This window comes from Lagopus leucura, unplaced genomic scaffold (assembly GCF_019238085.1).
Source record: "Lagopus leucura isolate 7727_CA_CO unplaced genomic scaffold, USGS_WTPT01 Super-Scaffold_54, whole genome shotgun sequence".
Taxonomy (NCBI): Eukaryota; Metazoa; Chordata; class Aves; order Galliformes; family Phasianidae; genus Lagopus; species Lagopus leucura.
This window is the reverse complement of record NW_024962251.1, coordinates 1,341,224-1,359,827: the sequence shown is the minus strand read 5'-3', so window position 1 is coordinate 1,359,827 and position 18,604 is coordinate 1,341,224. Positions and strand designations below refer to the sequence as shown.

The 18,604-nt window shown below is 37.6% G+C and overlaps 1 long non-coding RNA gene across 1 annotated transcript in view; it reads left to right on the top strand.

Annotated features, from left to right (window-relative positions):
• The window catches only part of LOC122181453, a 44,879-nt gene extending 27,169 nt beyond the window's left edge, over nucleotides 1–17,710 (top strand). The window contains exons 2-4 of the long non-coding RNA XR_006179438.1: nucleotides 14,929–15,019; nucleotides 16,088–16,166; nucleotides 17,358–17,710. This is a non-coding gene — a long non-coding RNA (uncharacterized LOC122181453). The remainder of the gene's footprint in view (nucleotides 1–14,928; nucleotides 15,020–16,087; nucleotides 16,167–17,357) is intronic.
• Nucleotides 17,711–18,604: the final 894 nt, after the last annotated feature.

Below are 18,604 nucleotides of genomic sequence, written 5' to 3'. Positions count from 1 at the left end.
GACATGGCTAAGAAACACAGGGTTACATTTTGCTCTGCCCTTCTGCTGAGCTAAGAGTCTTACCAAAATGCTGCCTCTATTTTCTCTGCAAATATTCAGATAATGTAAAATACCAGCTGAAGGTGTTGATTTTGCATTTTGCTTTTTATTATCAAGAAACAAATGGAAATGATCTCTGATGATAGAATACAGATGCTTCTTGGACTGCACATAATTGATTTTTATCAACAGTCTACTCTTTCATCTCAGTGATTGTTTGGTATAAATTTTCTCCCTAAAACTTGATAGCACATTTAACACAGTGCTTCTCATTTCTTTTCCCCCCCCCTCCACTCCCCTGCCCACCTCATCTTCCCTCTCCCCCCACAGGTTTTTGGATGCTTTCTGGTTGACAGAAAAAAAGACAAATCATTGTCTGTTGTTTTTTTTTTTCCCCCCTCTCCAACAAGGAATTGGTGGTTAAGAGATAATCTGCACTTGAAGTTGCAAGAAAATTGATTTTTTTTTCTTGTATTTGATAGGACATTTTTTTCTTCTTTTTATCTGGTAAAGTATATTCACATATGCTGTTTTAAGGGAATAAATTTTTCTTTTCTGAAAGCAATAATTCTGAACCCAGGACAGCTTTTTTTTCTAACTGTTTTTACTAAGGATGTTTGTTTTACCCCTGTAGAAAGAAACAAAACACAACACAACACAACACAACGCAACACAACACATACATCAGCTTATGTTCAGTTTTGCCTCAGGCAATTAAATTTATCATTTGAAAATAAAAGAGTTATTTCACCTTTAACCCTGACAATCTTATTTTTAGCTTAGAAAAGAGAAAAAAGATCCTTTCCTTTTAAACCTAAATTCTCTCTGTGCTGCCCTTTTAGAGCTGTAACACAGGAAAACACGTACAACCTTAGCTAATAAAGATCTGTTTGATTACAGAAGCAGGTTTTAATAATGCTAATTATCACGATTTTCTTATGTTCCCATGGGAAATATTATCAAGCTCTCAGTGAAGGACTTACTTCATTTAAATTAGCAACTGCTGACCAGCCTTGTGTTAGCATACTGTGAGCAATTACATTTTGATGCTGTAATGATATTTTATTTTAAGATGAGGATATGACAACTGTACTTCATATGCTTTGGAAATGACTTTTAGAATCACTCACTGTCAGTACATTTTTAAACTACTCTTTTAAGAAGCTTCTTAGTGTCTCCAGACTCAATCAAGCATCTACAACTATCCTTATAAACAATAATTGAGAGGAAGAAAATGAATACTCTGATTTGCTGTATCTATTTCTCAATAATTTTGTGCTTTCCTTGCCCTCTGATGTGTTATCAGTCATCCATGCCCCAAGGGAAATACTACAGGCTTGAGGTTAAATTAAGGTTCTGTCTTTAGTGATTGTCTTCAGTAAAAATTTCTACATTCCCAAACAAACCTTATCCACATTGAATGCAGCCTTAAATGCCAAACAGACAACTTTCTTCCTTGTCACGAATGCTAAGATTAATAAATTATATTGTTTGAAAGATGGAAGAAGTAACAGAGTTTAAAAATAACTTGTATCTATATCAACCGATTAATCAGAATAGTCGTCTGGGCTCGAGATAGGTTAGGGAAAAAACATTACCAGATCTAATGTGTTACCTGAGATAACAATAATGGTGGGTATGAAAAGAAGTGTTGTTATTACATCCCCTTTATTCAGTATTGCCAATTAAAAAATTAAACTTTTGTCTTACACATGGGGCACTCTGGAATGTGTTTCTAGATATCTCTCATTATGTGAGCTTGTTGAATAAAAGCAAAATAAACTAATTATCTAATTCAATCAAGAGTTTTTTCCAGCTGCTTTGGAGTATGGTGATAGAAAGTTGGGCTCTTGGTATTATTTAGGTGTGTGTGTGCTGAGTGGAACAACCTAAGCATCAGGCCATTACTGTGGTGAAAAACCTTACAGAAGATTGACTTGTATCAGGTTTTAGTGGAAAATGCTTTTAAAGTGCTATGCATGTTGGACTCTATGTGAATTCAGTTTGTCATTAAAAAATTATCTCCTTCACAGACCCAAATATTTCACAGTATCACATAATGACAGAATGGCTGACATTGGAAGGGTCCTTTAGAGTCCATGTGGTCCAACCCCCTGCTCAGGCAGATACACTTGAAGATGAGTGCTCAGGACCATGTCCAGGGTTTTGAAGATATTGAAGGAGAGTGACTCCACAACTTCTCTGGACAATCTGTGCCAGTACTCACCCACACAATAAAGAAGTGCTTCCTAATACTCATGTTAAACTTATTGTGTTCCTTCAGATTGTGCCTGTTGCCTCCCATCCTGTCACTGGGTACCACTGAAAAGAGCCAGTCTTCATTCTTTTCACATCCTCTCTGAGCCTTCCTTTCTCACAGCTGAACTGTGAGCTCTCAGGCTTTTCCATAGGAGAGATGTTCTTCCTTTATCATCTTGGTGGCTCTCTGCTGGACTCTCTCCAATATGTCTGTATCTCTTGTGCTGGAGAGGACAGAAATGGAATGCATGTAGCCTCACCACTGCTGAGTAGAGGGGAAGATTCATCTTCCTTGACCTACTGGCAATACTTTGCCTAATAGAGACCAGGTTACCGTTGGTCTTCTTAGTGCCAAAGGCACACTGCTGGCTCATATTCAACTTTTGTCCACCTGGACCCCTCAGGTTCTTTTCTGCCAAGAAGTTTTCCAGCTGGGTAGCCACAGCGTATCCTGGTGCCTAAGGTCCTTCCTCCCTGGGCGGACTTTGCAATTCCCCTTGTGCAACTTCATGAGATTCCTTCAGTACGTTTCTCTATCTTGCTGAAGTGTTTCTGGATGACAACATGACCTCCTGATATACTGACTAGTACAGTTTTGTGCCATCAGCACACTTGCTGAAGGTATGTTCCCTTCCATCAGATAATTAGTGAAGATTTTAAGGAGGTTCACACCAAATACTGACCCCTGGGATATGCTGTTGAAAGCTGGCTTCCAGTTAGACTTTGCTTCACTGATCACTGCCTGGTGGGCCTAGACATTCGTTCTGTTTTCACTGTCTTCCCAGTGAGCCTGTGTATCAATACATTATCTGTGAGGATCCTGTGGCAATACTGAAGGTCTTAATGAAGCAGGCAGATAGTATCACAGAATTACAGAATCACTGTATCATAGAGGTTGGAAGAGACCTACAGAGATTATCTAGTCTAAAACCCTAAAATCATATAAGCTAAAGCAGATTCCCTACAGTAGATTGCACAGGAAGGTGCCCAGGTCGGTTTAGAGAAGGGTACTCCACATCTTCTCTGCACAGCCTGTTCCAATACTCTGCTGCTCTCAAAGTAAAGATGTTCTTTCTCATGTTCATATGAAATTTCCTGTGTTTTTGCCCATTGCTCCTTGCCTGTTCAGGCCACCACCACCAAGATCCTGGCCACATCCTTTGGACTCCTGCAGTTTAGATATTTATAAGTACTGGTAAGATTTCCCCTCAGATTACTCCAGGCTGAACAATCTCAGGTCTCTCAGTCTTTCCTCAGAAAAGAGATGCTCCAGGACCTGTCTTTGTGTCCCTCCGCTGGATTCTCTCTAGAAGTTCCCAGTCCTTCCTGAACTGGGGATCAGAGCACTGGTTCTGGGCAGTACAGATGTGGCCTCACCACTGCAGACTAGAAGAGGGGGAATCATCACCCTTGATGATTCTTTTCAAGGCACTCGAGGATACCGTTGACCTTTTAAGCCACAAGGGCACACTGCTGGCTCTATCCCAATCTGTTGTCCTCCAGAACATCCAGGTCCTTCTCCACAGAGCTCCTCTCCAGCAGGTCAGTCCCTGTACTGATGTATGTGTTTATTTCTCCCCAGATGCAGGCCTCGACATTTCCCCTTGTTCAGCCACTCCTCCCAGCTTTCCATAGTTAGCAGACTTGCTGAGAGTGCACTCTATCTCTTCCTCAAGGTCATTTATGAAGATACTAAACAGTATGGGATACAAAACCAGCCTCTGGGGAACAAAGCTAGCTGCAGGTCTCTTACTAGACTTTGCCACTGATCACAACCCCCTGACAATCAGCCAGTTCTTAATCCACATCACTGTCTGTTCATCAGTCCCACATTTCTTAACCTCATCTTTGAGGATGTAATGGGAGATGGTGTCAAATGCCTTTCTGTGTTGGTGAGGTCTAAAAAGGAAATGGCTTCAAGCTCAGGGAGGGTATATTTAAGTTAGATATAAAGAAAACGTCTTTTACAGTGAAGGTGATGAGGCATTGGAACTGGCTACATAGAGTGGTTGATGCTCCATCTCTGGAAACTTTCAAGGCAAGGCTGGGTAAGGCCCTGGACAACCTAAAATAGATGTTCATTGCAGGGGAATTGGACTAGATGGCCCTCAGAGGTCCCTTCCAACTCGAAGGATTCTATGATTCTACAAAGTCAAGGAAGACAAAATCTACTGCTCTCCCTGAACCTAACCAGGCAGTCATAACATCATAGAAGGTTGCCAGATTGGTCAAGCATAATTTCCTCTTGGTGAATCTATGTTGACTTCTCCTGATAACCACTTGCTTGGAGATGATGTTCAGAATGAATTGTTCTATCATTTTCCCAGTGTCAGAGGTGACACTGACTGACCTGTAATTTCCTGGACCCTCCTTCTTGCTCTTCTTGAAGACTGGAGTGACACTGGGTCTTCTCCAGTCTTCTGGCACATTTCCTGTTCTCCATGATCTTTCACAGGTGACAGAGTGTGGTTCAGCAGTCACTTTTGCCAGCTCCATCAGCGGTCTTAGTTGCATCTTGCTGAGTGCCATGGATTTCTATGTGTTGAGTTTGCCTAGACTGTGTTTGACCAGATTCTCCTTGACCTAAGTAAAGCCTTCCTTTCTCTGGATTCTTTCTCTTACCTTTATAGTCTGGCATTTCTGAGAGCCAGTCTTAGCAGTAAAGAGTAAAGCAAAGAAGGTGTTCAGTAATTCCACCTTCTCATTTCCCTCACCAGGGCACCCACCTCATTCGGCATTGCTCTTAACTTCTCAATCAAGTCAGTCATTTCATCATAGAAGGTTATCAAGTTATCAAAGCCAACTTCCCGTAAGAGAATCCACAGTGACCGCTCCTGATGATTTTCTTGCTCTTCATGTGGCTGGATATTATTTCCAGGGTTAGCTGCTCCGTCACTTCCACAGGGATCGAGGTGAGCCTGTAGTTTCCCAGGTCCTCCTTCTTAACAGTAGAACTTATGTTTTGTTGCCTGCAATGTTTTTGAAGAATGACTAGGTTTTCTTTCATCTGTCTTAAAGATGTGCTTTCTAAAGGTGGGAGAAAAAGGTGTATATGTGTGTAGGGTTTTGAGTAATGAAGCTTCTGAAGAATTACAGTATTTGTATTTGGTACTTTTACATCTTCACCTATCCTGGTTTTGTGCTGATTATAATTGTATTTACAGTGCTATTTTATTGGTACAAATGACATTACTTTCCAGTTCACCACCTTTTCCCTAGTATTTAATATTGGACATGTAACTCATGCTAACAATGCTGTCACTAGAGAATTTAGAGTAGAGATATCTGTGGGAGTAACATCAGATCTGATTTATTTGATCTTTTTTTCCCCCTATGAGCGGAAAGTAATCACAATTTTTTCTCCCAGCAAAATAATCAAAATGATCTGTGCTGCTATGTTCAAATGGAGACCTAGACCAATACATACGTTTAGCAGAAGCAAATTGAAGAGAAAAAAAAAAAGAAGATAAATGACACATTAATATTTTAACATATGTTATACACATATTCGTTTTTAAGATCACTGTTGTATTCAACAGCGGAAGCTGGGGCATGAAAAGCTGTGCTGAAGAAATTAGTGTTACTAAGCCTGTTTGTTGTCTTAATGGAATTAATTTGTTGTGGCAGAAGCATGCTTGTCCTTTGCAGAGGTGATCGCAGACCTGACTCAGTTGAAAGACTAAAACACACAGAAGACTTCCACAATGTTTCCTAGAGACAAGAACCAAAAAAATAACGGTGACTTGATACTTGACATAATTTTCTCATGACAAATTTGATCTGATGAATGAAATATGAGTTGCATAAAGCAACATCTTGAGGTTTTGTTCTCATGGTATCATATTCTCTATCATGTTTTGGATTGCCATCTATATGGAAACAGTAACTATAAAATGTGACGTTGTAAAATTAATTTACAGTAATAACATTTTAGCAAGAATAAGCTCCAAGAATAAAAATGATCTTTAAAAATAAGTGCATAGATCCACCTTGATGTGCTAGTGTATTTTAAAAATAAATCATTTAGCTACTAAGTTGTGAGGCTTTGGGCACAAATGGAGTACATTTTATGGCCCTATTGCAGACCTCTAGACCTGGAGTAATTACTGTTTTTGTTTGGGAGAGTTAATCCTGACTTGATGTGAAAAACAGTACCATCATGTTGCTTAAGTTAAAGAAGCATACGCAAAAATGACAGGCCACCAGTTCCAATTTAATTCTCATTACAGCTTGCCTTTTTTTTTTTTTTTTTTTTAATCTACTGAGGAAATAATCCATTGATTCTTTTTCTAATGTGTGTTTTTTGTAAGTATTTTGTGAAAAGCACTCTATGCTTTGTTCTATGCTTTGTTTCTGCGCAGTGTTACACTGTTATGCTATTTTTTTTTATTGTTGCCAGCAGTAAATGAATGTTTGCTGGACTCAGGTAACTTCTGTCTAAATGCAATTATTTGATAAATCAAAAGTAACTGAAGAAAACAATTTTTTGTTGTTGTTGTTGTTTTTTTTTCAACTCCAGACTGAATTTTTGAGGATGTTTTTGGTAAATCTATCCTCAAAGCGTTTCATCTAAGACTGCTGCTGTGTTCATTTTTTCCTTAATGATTCTGATAGATGTTGAGGAAATGAATATGCCAAACTCAGTAAAAAGAGATTCCCAAAGCCCGAAAAAGCCTCTCAAATAATATTTTTTGACAATAATTATCTACTGAAGCTTATTTATCATTATCTTCTGGTCCTAAAATGTACCCTGACAAGAAATAAAAAATCTGGGCATGACTTAGAAATGCAGGAGATCAACACCCTTCGACTAACCATGATGAGTGTTTGGCATAATTGTGATAATGTAAAAAAGAATATTAAATGTCAGACTTGAACAAAGCTGTGATCATGAGATAATTTAAGAAGACACAGGGTTATTTCCAAGTCACCTCACACATTTTGAAAAGGAAAGGTTAACAAATCATTATAATTAGTATCTTCTTTGTATCATATTTGCATTTTGCAGATCTGAATGGTTTGCTAATTGCACATAAGCTACAACTTCAAAGCAATTGCTGAGAAAGTAATTTCTAATCCTGAAGAAATTGAAAATAGATTCTCTCTTAGGGATTTCAGTGACGTGAAATCACTTCTGCAATATGAGGGCTACTATCATTGCCTATTTCAATTTGAAGGCCACTGCTTCAAGAACAGTTTTACCATGCATTTTTTAGCTATTGGCATTGGTAAAATGCATGCTATGCAGATTGATTTTTAAGCCATGTCTTCCAAATATTAAGATTTAAAGATGCCCAAGAGCATACTGCTTCTATCACATATGAAGTGAAAAAGTTCCAAACGTGGACTCTGCAAATATATTATGCATCTCTGCCACTGAAATGAGTTTGAATTAGAACAGTTTGATAATTGTATGATCTTAAGGCAGATGAATAAACTTACAGACTTGTATTTCTAGGCAGATTTCTTCTTTTCCCGCCACTGAAACTGTGTACAGCTGTTAGGCTAACTTATACTGTGATTTCATAACATACAATTTTAACATGTGAATGACATACCCACTGTTGCACAGTCCATTTGTAGAAGCTGTGATGTTATTTCATTCTAAGGATCTGAGCACTGCATTACATGGCAGTTCATTCACATTTGTAAGGAAATAATCTTTGTGTTTGGGTTATCTGTCTGGCTTGTCTGTTTTCCATTATTGGTATTTTTTCCTTTCATCTTCTTGCATTTGCAAATGTTTTTGTTATAGATACATTAATGTTTAAGGTGTCTGTCCTCTGTTTTTCTGTCTGTGTGGAGAGAAGACTCTGATCAAAAATGTTAAAAATATTTTAAGCTAAATAAGCTAATAATTTAAGATTATTTAACAAAAAATGTTACGTGGTTCAGCTCCATGTGAAGATAAAATGCAGCCAAACCTTCTGAAAGTTGTAATGGAGATTATTTACTACTTTGAGAGTTTGCCATACTCTCCAGTGTTTATGTGTATTATAGAATAAAACTTAATATTCTGTTGACCAGAAAATGTGATTCTGTATTTAGCAGCTGTAGTAATGGTACAATATTTGTATGCAGTGAAGGCTACTTGGAGTTCTGAGTAAGACAGGGGGAACTCTATGTGTCTTCCCCGTACTTTGTCAGAGGGACGGTGTAGGCTGAATCACTAAGAGATTGTTTCCTTCACAAATACACTGCAGTTCTTCACAAATCTATTTCTGTCGGCCTATTCTTTGTCACATCCTTCCCACTTTCCACAATGTCGCTTTTAACTAGTGCAGTCCTCATTACGAGCTTTTTATGTGTGAGATTAGGTTGTATCCAAGGATGTAACATGAGTTAATCCAATGAAACATTTGCAAATCTTTCTTGTATGCCTGTTGCTTCTTGTATAACACCTTTGGTTTTCTTGGTTTATAAGTGTGCTACTGCACATACGACTGATCTAATTATGTTCCCAATTGTAGGAGAAGAGAAGGAAGTTCAAATGACTGCTGGCATTTTTTTTTTTTTTTTTTTTAATGTTCCTTTTGCTCGTGTATTTACTTACTAATTGGCAGGACTGGGAATGCATAAAAAGTATAGCTGAAGTCATTAGCATTAAATTGTAAGAACTTATTTGTTACATAAGCATTCTTCTCTGTGGTCAAGTTTCAGCTATTTCTGAATGTCAAAGAGCTATAAAGCATGAGTTATGATAACAGAGGAAAACAGCGTTCTAATTGAATATAATTTTCTAACTTTTTTATCTCAAGGATCTTTCATTTTTCATCAGCTTTACAATGTAATAAGTGTTTTCCCTAACCACTTAGTTTGTTTCTTTGAAATTATCACTGAGGTATTTCATGAAATATTATGGAAGCTTGTGTGTGTATTTATGTTTGACAAAAAAGACATTTTGGAAGACTCGGTGTCTCAGTTGGAAGCAGACAACAAATATATTCCTATTACTGAATATCTGGAAAAAAATTGTATCTGTTTGGCACCACATCAGCTATTGTTCACACTGTCATAAATGTGGAGTCATGGAATGTAGGTTCACAGTGAAGAAAAAATAATGGAATATTTGTGACATTTGAGATTTACTTATCCACGGAAAACAAGACTGGAGATAGAAACAGAAAATAAATTAATGCTAATAAGTGACTTGAATTTATTTGCTGCTCTCTTTGGGGTCACTTCATGCATCATTTACTAATATTTTTGACCCTGTGAATGACTATTGTTTTCCAAATGTAACAGTGAAGTTTCAGAGAATGGCTGTCACTAAAATGTGTTTTCAGCAGTAGATCTTCAGAAACTTATTGCTCTTTTGATCAGTGAGCAGGATGAATTCTTTTTGCTTGAGCACACTGAGTGCCTTGTATAGCTGAGATGAAGTGTTTAAAGCCTATAGGAAAATTTAGTGATGTGAAACATATACTGAGATTGCTTAAAACTCTTACAGCTTTTTATTCTGATGAGTTCATTAGCAGAGATGAAAAATATATAATGTTTGCCTTATACTGAAAATTTAAATTTCTCCTGGACATTTCTTCATTCCCAGTCCACAGTGCTGTCCTGAAATTATTATTTTTCAGGAACAGATTCTTATTGTCCTGGATATAACTAGAATTTGCCTCATGAAACTGACTGGCCTTGGAAATTTCCATCTGTTAAAGTATTCTGCCACCTTGGAGTGACATGAGGAACAGTTTCAGTTGAGTTCTCAATAGTTGAGGAATTCATTTTCCTGCATTCAAGCAGATTTCAGTTTCTAAATCTTTTAAGATCAGGTACTTCTCTGAAACACCCTTTTCTGTCATTTACGGTTCTTCCATTGTGATCTGACAGACCTCTAAGGATCAGAACTAAATGCTAGCTGCCAAAAAGAGGATGGCATGGCATCAGACCAAGCAACTCTCTCTAGGTGAAACTGCAAAGCTCTACAACAGCTCCTGACTGCTGATCTGCCAACATCAAATGATTTAGTTTGTGTATCATGATGACAGTGTGTATTGATCTGCACTTTTGGGCAGCACAATGTTCCTGTGACCCAAGGAAAGTCTTCATGGTGGTATTTACCAGCTGCAGCTTCTTGAACAGATCATCTCCGTTCATTTTATCTCATGAGGAAAGCTGGTCTTCCCATGCTGAAACTCTGTTACCAGTGAACTTGGAAAATATGCCCACTGGTTTTTTTTTTGGCTTATATCACAATAATTATGGTGTTGAGTAATAGGTCATTCATGTTGTATGACAGCAGGTGAGTAATGCTACTGATTATGTTAATGGATACCAGGAAACCTGGATACTGTATCCAGGATGGATGTATCTCTGGGCAGCATAACCTATTGGTTGGTGACCCTGCCCATGGCAGGTCGTTTTAAACTAGATGATCTTTGAGGTCTATTTCAATCCAGGCCATTCTATCATGCTGTGATTCTGTGAAAAGATTTTAAGGAGTGAATTCATTTGACTGTCTTGTTACCCCATATACAAATTCCTTAGTTTCAAGTGGGCCTTCCTACAGCACAGGAAAAAATCACAGTTGCAAACGCTACTCTGTGAAATGTTGGTTGAGAAGCTAGGGTAGTTAGTTCAGACAAGTACAGAGCTGTTTGGGTGTTACAATTAATAAGGAAAGTACTTTAAGCTGTCATGATAGACCAGTGCAAAAGCCTTTCAATGATTTACATTTAAATTTCGCACTGTGAGAGAATAAACTAGATTGATGTAATGTCTCTGTGTAGACATGCCCTTACTCTGCTTGCCTCCCTGCTTTGATCTGCGATCAGGGAGCAAGATGAAAGCAGAGCAGAAGAGTGCTCCCTATTGTACCTCTGTAAGTGATCCCATCTATCTTCGTGGGGCACCATGGCAGCTGAGAACAGCTCAGGTGGTGGAGCAGATTTCTCACAGTTATAAATGCAAAGGAACTGCAGGGGAAGAATTTCAATGAAGGATGCTTGATTTTGCAACCTGTTCTGAAGGATAACATCCAGCAAGCCCTTTATCAGAGATCAAACCTCATGTACTGCCTATCCCTTTAGGTACAGTTTTGGGGATGGTTGCATTAGAGACAATGGTGAACACTGAAGTCAACTCTTCATTTCACAGTACAGGGTACATTGTTAGGTGTTTTCAAAAATTATTGTAGCCATTTTGACGTAGAGGAAATGAGCAGAGTGTAATGGAATGTGCAACTTATTGATGTGATGCATGGGAAAGTGCATATGCATTCCTGACAGATCTATGCATGTACAGGAAGATGTTCCTTATTTCTTCCCTGCTAGTAGAAAAGGGCATGAATTGTGATCCCAAGCGTACTGATTTGGGCAATGCACAACTGAAAGAGCTTACAACACTGATCATACCTCTATAGTGATTCTGCTTGGCTAAACTTGCGTGGACGCAATGTTATTTGTGTTCCTTACCAATGACACTTTTTTTATTTCTAGTAAATACAAGGTGGATGAAGTAGCAAAACCTTGCTCTTCTGAGCTTCCATCATCTGCAAAAAGAGTAATGTGTCTGTTTTTGTTGGAAAACAGAACTTTTGGAGCACTAACTCACAGTCTTTGGAGAAAAATGTTGGAATGAACTCTGTAAGTTCCATAAAAAAAACCTTTTTTTTCCTGTTTATGTATGAAATTGTCTCTTTTTTATACCATCACATAGAAGCTAGTTTCATTCACTTGATAAATAGTTGCTGCAATTTTTCATTGTTTACACAATAGCAAAGCATTTCTCTTTGCAGTATTTAAATTTACCATCCTTCTAAACAAGAATCTTTGTCTGCTCCATTAATGTAAATGGAAACAAGGCAGCATATAACATTTAAAATTAGGTCTCTTACGACCCATGACTGAATAAGGGTCAAAAGAATGTTGTAAATGATTTCTTCATGTAAGCAAAATATCACATTCACTCAACTTGTCTGTAGATTCTTCTGTGTTTGAGAAAGTTCATTTTGTATTTGTTGATTTTTATTTTTTTTTTTTTTAATGAAAAGCACAACTCATTAATACAGCAAATTAGTTCCTTTAAATTAATGACTTGTTTTCTTCCTACCACTCACTATAGGTCAAAACTTTTTATATCAAACTAGTGAGAATGGAATAAGAATTTAGGAATCTGAATCAATGCATTTAGACAGATGCTCTTTCCATGGCAGGATCCCCTGCTGCTGCTTGATCAGGAGTAAGCTGAATGGGAAGAATTTCCTGTTTTGTGCAGAATGAAATATCAAGTATTAAAGACTAAACAAAGACAGTCCCCTGCTCTGATTTTCAGTTTTACCAATTACTTTTCAGATTATGCATAAGAAAAGATGAGTTGCGTGACACATTAGTTCAGTTTGACCCTGGCCATGGACATTTTTTTCACAGGACCTTGAAAACAGTTTCTGTATTTGCGAGAGAATGAGTAGCTTTTTATTCAGGCATTTCAGGTTTTATACTAATTTAGTGCTTTTCACTGCAATGAAGTTTGCGTTTCTGAAAATGGGCAGCGGAAAAGTCAAGCCCTGCTTTATTCATGAGAAGATGAATGGAAAGGAGGCAGCCAACAGAATTAGCTCCTTCCCTGGAGGCACTGGAAAATAGTCTCCATTGTAGTTCAAAGCTGGACTTTCATGAGCCCAGACAGACAATGGCATGAAATTGGGTTGAATTATGGGTAGGTAGTTTAGTAAGGTGGACTACTGCCCACTGGGGAGAATTTCAGAGCTGTGAAAGAATGATCTCTAATAATGATAATGAATGTAAAAATAACAGTTTATTTTTGACTGAGATGACTTTCAGAGGTCTCAGCCCTGTTTCTTTTTCAAAGAACAAGATCTGTCTAAACTGAATAAAAGGAAAATGAAAAAGGAAATGAAAATTCATGAAAATGAGAAAGGAATATTGGGGGGGAAAAATCTAAAAATTACTTACATTTGCATTTTTAAATAATATAAACAGATCAAGTATAAAATAGGCAACCTATTTCTAATCTGAATTATGTTATTTAAAATATTTAGAAATTGCAATGTTTATGTAGGAATCTTGGGCTAATAATGTAATAAGGAATTCTAAACAGTAGCTTACCATATAATTCATCTACTGCATGTTTCAATGTAATCAGTTTGTACAAAAACACATTAAAACAGACTGTCTGTTTCATTAAAATTCAACAGATATTTAGCTCAGTTGGAACAGAAGTTTTTTCAGACTCATTCACAGTGAATTTTTAGATAGATTACAAATACATGGACTTAAATACAAAATACTTCAATAACTACATCACTGAAAGTATTTGAGCAGAAGCATCTGTATATTTTCATATCTCCTTTTTCAAAACTGAGTAAATTACAATTTTCCAAGCCATAATTATTTTGGTTCATTCTTGACCATCACTCTGTAATGCTGTGCAAATATTAATTAAGTTTCCCTGAATTTGTGTGTAGTTTCTCCAATCTTATGTTGGTATTTAGATCCTTTGTGTAATTACAGTTCTCTATAGTTTTTGTATGTGGTGGAATGCCCTCCTATAAATATCTGTACGTTTAGGATCCAAACTTCTGCACTGTGGTTTTCATTACAGCTTTCTTAACTGAATGATACATTTTGCACTTTTACCTCAAATTCTGTTTAAGGAAAACATCTACAATTCTAATAAGGCTTCTTCCTATTGCACTTCTGAAGTCTGTAGCGCAGGATTAATATTTTTGTATTGATGATAATAGAAAAAGGAGCTAATTTTATAATTTTGTTTTGTTTTGTTTTGCAGATCTAAGTAATGCAGAAGACATCAATGTTAGTTAGTAGGCTGAAACTTGGCTTTAAGATATGTGCTTTTGTACATCTGCTGTATATTTCTGTGAGCTGGTCTGAGCTCTATCCTGAGGAATTCATCACTTTTAATTTGGATCTATGCTAACAGATGATGTAGCGGCCTCTTGGAACCCTTGCATTATCCTTGTCCCATTCTCCCAATGACATTCTCCTATCCTGAAAATTCTTGTACTTTGAACTAATTTCTTGCTGGCATCATGAGATCAAAAGATTGCATTTGCAATCAGCTTTCCAGCATGTTTCCACATCCTCCTTCTTTGCCAGTATGTTTTTTTATTTGTTTTTATTTTCTTTCTTGATAGCCTCAGTTGTCTTCATTTCATAGATAAAAATAAATGAGGAACTGAGATTCCCAAGTGCTTCATGGCAGTGAAAGCTGGAGAGATAAGTAGAGCTGGTGTTGGTTTTCATTTTTTGTTTCCCCCAGCAGGATGGGTAGTGTTAGTTTCCAGCATACTGCCTGGGTAGAAGTTGGGTCCATGACCATTTCCACAGTAGTGATTCTCTATGATTGTATCTTCATCCCCAGCACTTCTCTGTTTTTGCAAGAAGATCCATTTCTTACAGTGATCCCAGCCCTTTTCTAATATTTGTGATGTGGCTGTTAGAATTTACTGCTGCTCTTTACTAACATAGGTTTGATGGTAATAATTGATTGGATATAATCCTTCATAAATCAGGATCTTTGATGGATAGCATCCTCTCTGGTTCTGTTTCCATGCTTCTACTGCTCTTATGTGTATAAATATTTCTGTAACAATTTTCTCATTCCTGTCGTTTTGCAATGAATGTTTCAATTTCTGCTTTTCAGGATGCATTGAAGGTAGATGGAATCTAGGTGGAAAATTTTTCCTTATTCTGAGTCACTCCTCCCATCTCCTTTCCATTCCTTTGAATTGAAGGTAATGTAAACCTTGTCCCAGAACCTGTGTGTGAAACCCCACAGTGTGAGAATTATGTGGAGCTCTTCTCTTCGCCACAGCCAGTGAGGGCTCCAACACTTGGCTCACAGTGCAAGGCACACTGAGTCTTCAAGGCCCAATCTATACACTGTTCCTTTGGATCTCATCAATTTTTTCCTCACATGCTGCTACCACTTTTGAACCTCTTTGCCTTCAGAAGTCAGTTGTATTTGGTGATGTCCTCTCAACCACGTTGTTTCAGAAACAACTTGCAGACAACATGACTCATGACTGCAGAGTTGCCTAGCTCATTCATACAGCAGAACAAATTGAAGAGAATTCTAAGTTTAAATCCAACTTTCAATCTAACTCTATACCCAGCATATTTGGATGACCTTCCCCTCTTTTTGCTGTTGGTGTGTATGAGCTAGAAATGAAAGGCAAGCAGGCTTTGCTAGCTGTTGTGGCCCTTAGCTGGGGATTGCAGTGGCACTGGACACACCACAGCAGCCAGCATCCTGGCACTCAGCTGGAGGCTGACAGCTGCAAGGAGCAGAGCTCAGGGAGCTCACAGTGTGTCTGTGATAATGTACCAGGCCTCTCTACCTGGAGGGCTGCTTTCTGGCTCCCTGAAGAGAAAATCTTTAGATTTAGAAAATGTTTAGACAAGGACTGTGGCCTATTCTGGGGAGAGGGGTTTGGACTTGAGGCCATTTGGTTATGGAACTATGGCACTAGCAGCAAAGAATCATCAAAGAGAAGTCTTCCATAGAAGAAGTTAACTGCAAAAAGATCTCTGTTTGAATCTAGGATTTAAAATGGTTGTTATAATTTTTATTTCTTCTTCCATGCCCAAAATCTCTCACTGTGTGCACTTAAGGTGGATATCATTTGACTTCCTTACAACTATTTTGCTAAAAAAGGAGATATTTGTAGTTCATTGCTTTGCTCTCATGAGAAAAGAAAAAAAACTATTGCTCTTATTCATCTGGTCCTTGAAGAGTGTTCCTCATCCTGGAGTAGTTCCTATACTGGTTCTGGGGGCACTTTTTTGTATTTTTTTTACAGTGAACTCCCTTTCATAGAGGTGTTGCCAGCCTGGCCTTCAGCAGCAGCAGCTCTTCTGTAACATCTGAACTTCAAACAGGTGCATGTTTGTTGCTTTTTTTTTTTTTTTTTTTAGATAAAACAAACAAAACACAAAAACAAAACATTACAGTAGGATTAAAGACCTGCAATTTGTCAGTGGTAGTATGCTGACTTTACTGGCTACAGCTAAACTTCTCAACCATATGAAAATTATATAGCTTCAAAAACAAGTAAAAAGGTAGGTTTTATTTTAAAGGCTGTAATTAATTTAAAGGAGATATTTTGTCTGACCATACAACCTGTAAAAGCAATAAATCAAAAAACCAAAACCAACCAACCAACCAAACAAAAATTAATTACATCATATGTCTGATTTTTTTTTTCCCATAATAAAGTGATGAATCATTTGTCTTAAGCCAAGAAGTAAAGCACACCTGACTTTTATGTCCTTTGCCTTACCCACAGGAGCTCCTTTGTTAAGTTGCCAGCGTTGTGTAGATGTAGATCATTTGTAGCACAGAAGGAACAGAGTAACCAATGACTTGTAGCTGCTTTTAAAAAGGAGCTCAAAATCAATAATAAATTATCGTTTTCTATAGCAGTTTAGGTTACTCATGAGTCCCCCCTGACATGTGGATACAGCTTTAAATTAATTTAGTTTGAGGCCATAAAGAACCTAACTTTCTCTGGACTGACGAGCTAACATGCATTAGTAATATAAAAATAACATACCTTGGCAGGATAGCTTTCAAGGAGCCACCAAACACAGGAAGTTATTTTTATAGTTTAATGAGATATAGGCCCGTATTTCCAGAGGGAGAGACGGTGAACAGAGCACTCTATAATTTACTGCTGTAAAATGATCAGGATTCATGTTGTCCATAAAACATGAAAAACATTCTTCATTGCTTACCAATTAGATCATAGTTACAACTCTGGGCTCCTTTGAGCTTAAAAGCAAATTCTAACTGCTAGACATAAATGAATACTGTGGTTAAATTAAACCCTTCAGTAGCCCGGACAGCCTTGAAAGATATGCCTTCTGGATGTTATTAACGTGCATATTTAAGTGCTATTTTTAAAATTTAACTGCAAGCCACAGAAATCACAAATGTGTATAATAGCTGTTTCAAAATCAAAGCATTTGCTTTGAAAAGCATGCGGCTAATTTCTTTCCAATAATTTTATTTCAAATTTTACTATTGCTGATTTTTATTTTTTTTTTAATTTAATCTAATTTTATTTTTAGTAGGTGGTGACAGAAAATTTGCACTGGAGGACCAAGATATCATGCTTTTCCAGCCTTAAATGGTCCTTTCTTAAAATATGTCACATACCAATGCAAGACTCAAACACGTCTGGCTTGCTAAGTGAGCATTTCTATTTCTTTCTGTGGGACCATTACAGAAGGGAAGGCAGATGAACATGGCTGAACTCAGTGCTGCAGTTTACAGAGATTTCTGCTCACAGCACAGAATTACACATGGCCTGTCCTACAGCACAGACACACCGAGCAGTGAATGGAAACAGGAGGCAAGGGAAAACATTGTAAAATCATAGAATCACCAAGGCTGAAAAAGACCTCCAAGATCATCCAGTCCACCTACCACTAGTATTTCCCACTAAACCGTGTCCATCAATAGAACACCTGAATGTTTCTTGAACAACTCCAGGGACAGTGACTCCACCACCTCCCTGGGCAGCCCATTCCAGTGCCTGACCACTCCTTTGGAGAAGAAATTTTTCCTAATATTCAACCTGAACCTCCCCTGGAACAAAAGAACAAATAGCAAGTGGTTTGGTTTTTCTGTCACAGGTTGTTGGTGTGGTTAATCTTCTCTGCTTCAGTACTCTGCATTTATAGCTCTTTTGCAATGAGGTTACACTGACAAGCCACAACCACTGCTTGTTCCTTTTAAGAAATGGTGATTGCTAGACGCAAATGAATTCAGAGATGGCTGAGAGGTGATCTTGCAAGACTTCAAAATATCAAAGTGTGTCATTCTGATATGCCTGATAAAAGTGTTATTTAAATATCCATGGAAACCAACTTTCACATTCAACTTAGGGGCTTTGGTCATAAATAAAATACTGGACTGTGAAGGGATTTCAAAGATATACCTTGTCTTTTTGATCTCTGCAGTTAATTCTTTCTCTCAACTTGGTCCTTAGAAAGGCGATTGAAAGTGCAGCTAAGCTAAACGTTCCGTGGGAGTGCTCTGATCTGTTTACTGCTTTGATGTTCTCTGTAGGCTACTGTTTCCTGTGAACCAGGATTCCAAGGCAAAATATATGTGATTTTCCACCTCTTTTTAAAAAGATTTAATATGTATTTCTCTGCTTGTATCTGTATTTGCACGTGATGGGTGATAAGCAGACACATGATCCTCTATTTCCAGAGAGGTATTCAAAAAAAAAAAGACATCAAAATCTGTCATATATGTCTTCAAAGCAAGTTTGGAATTATGTGTTACCTTTATCAGGATCTTCTCCAAT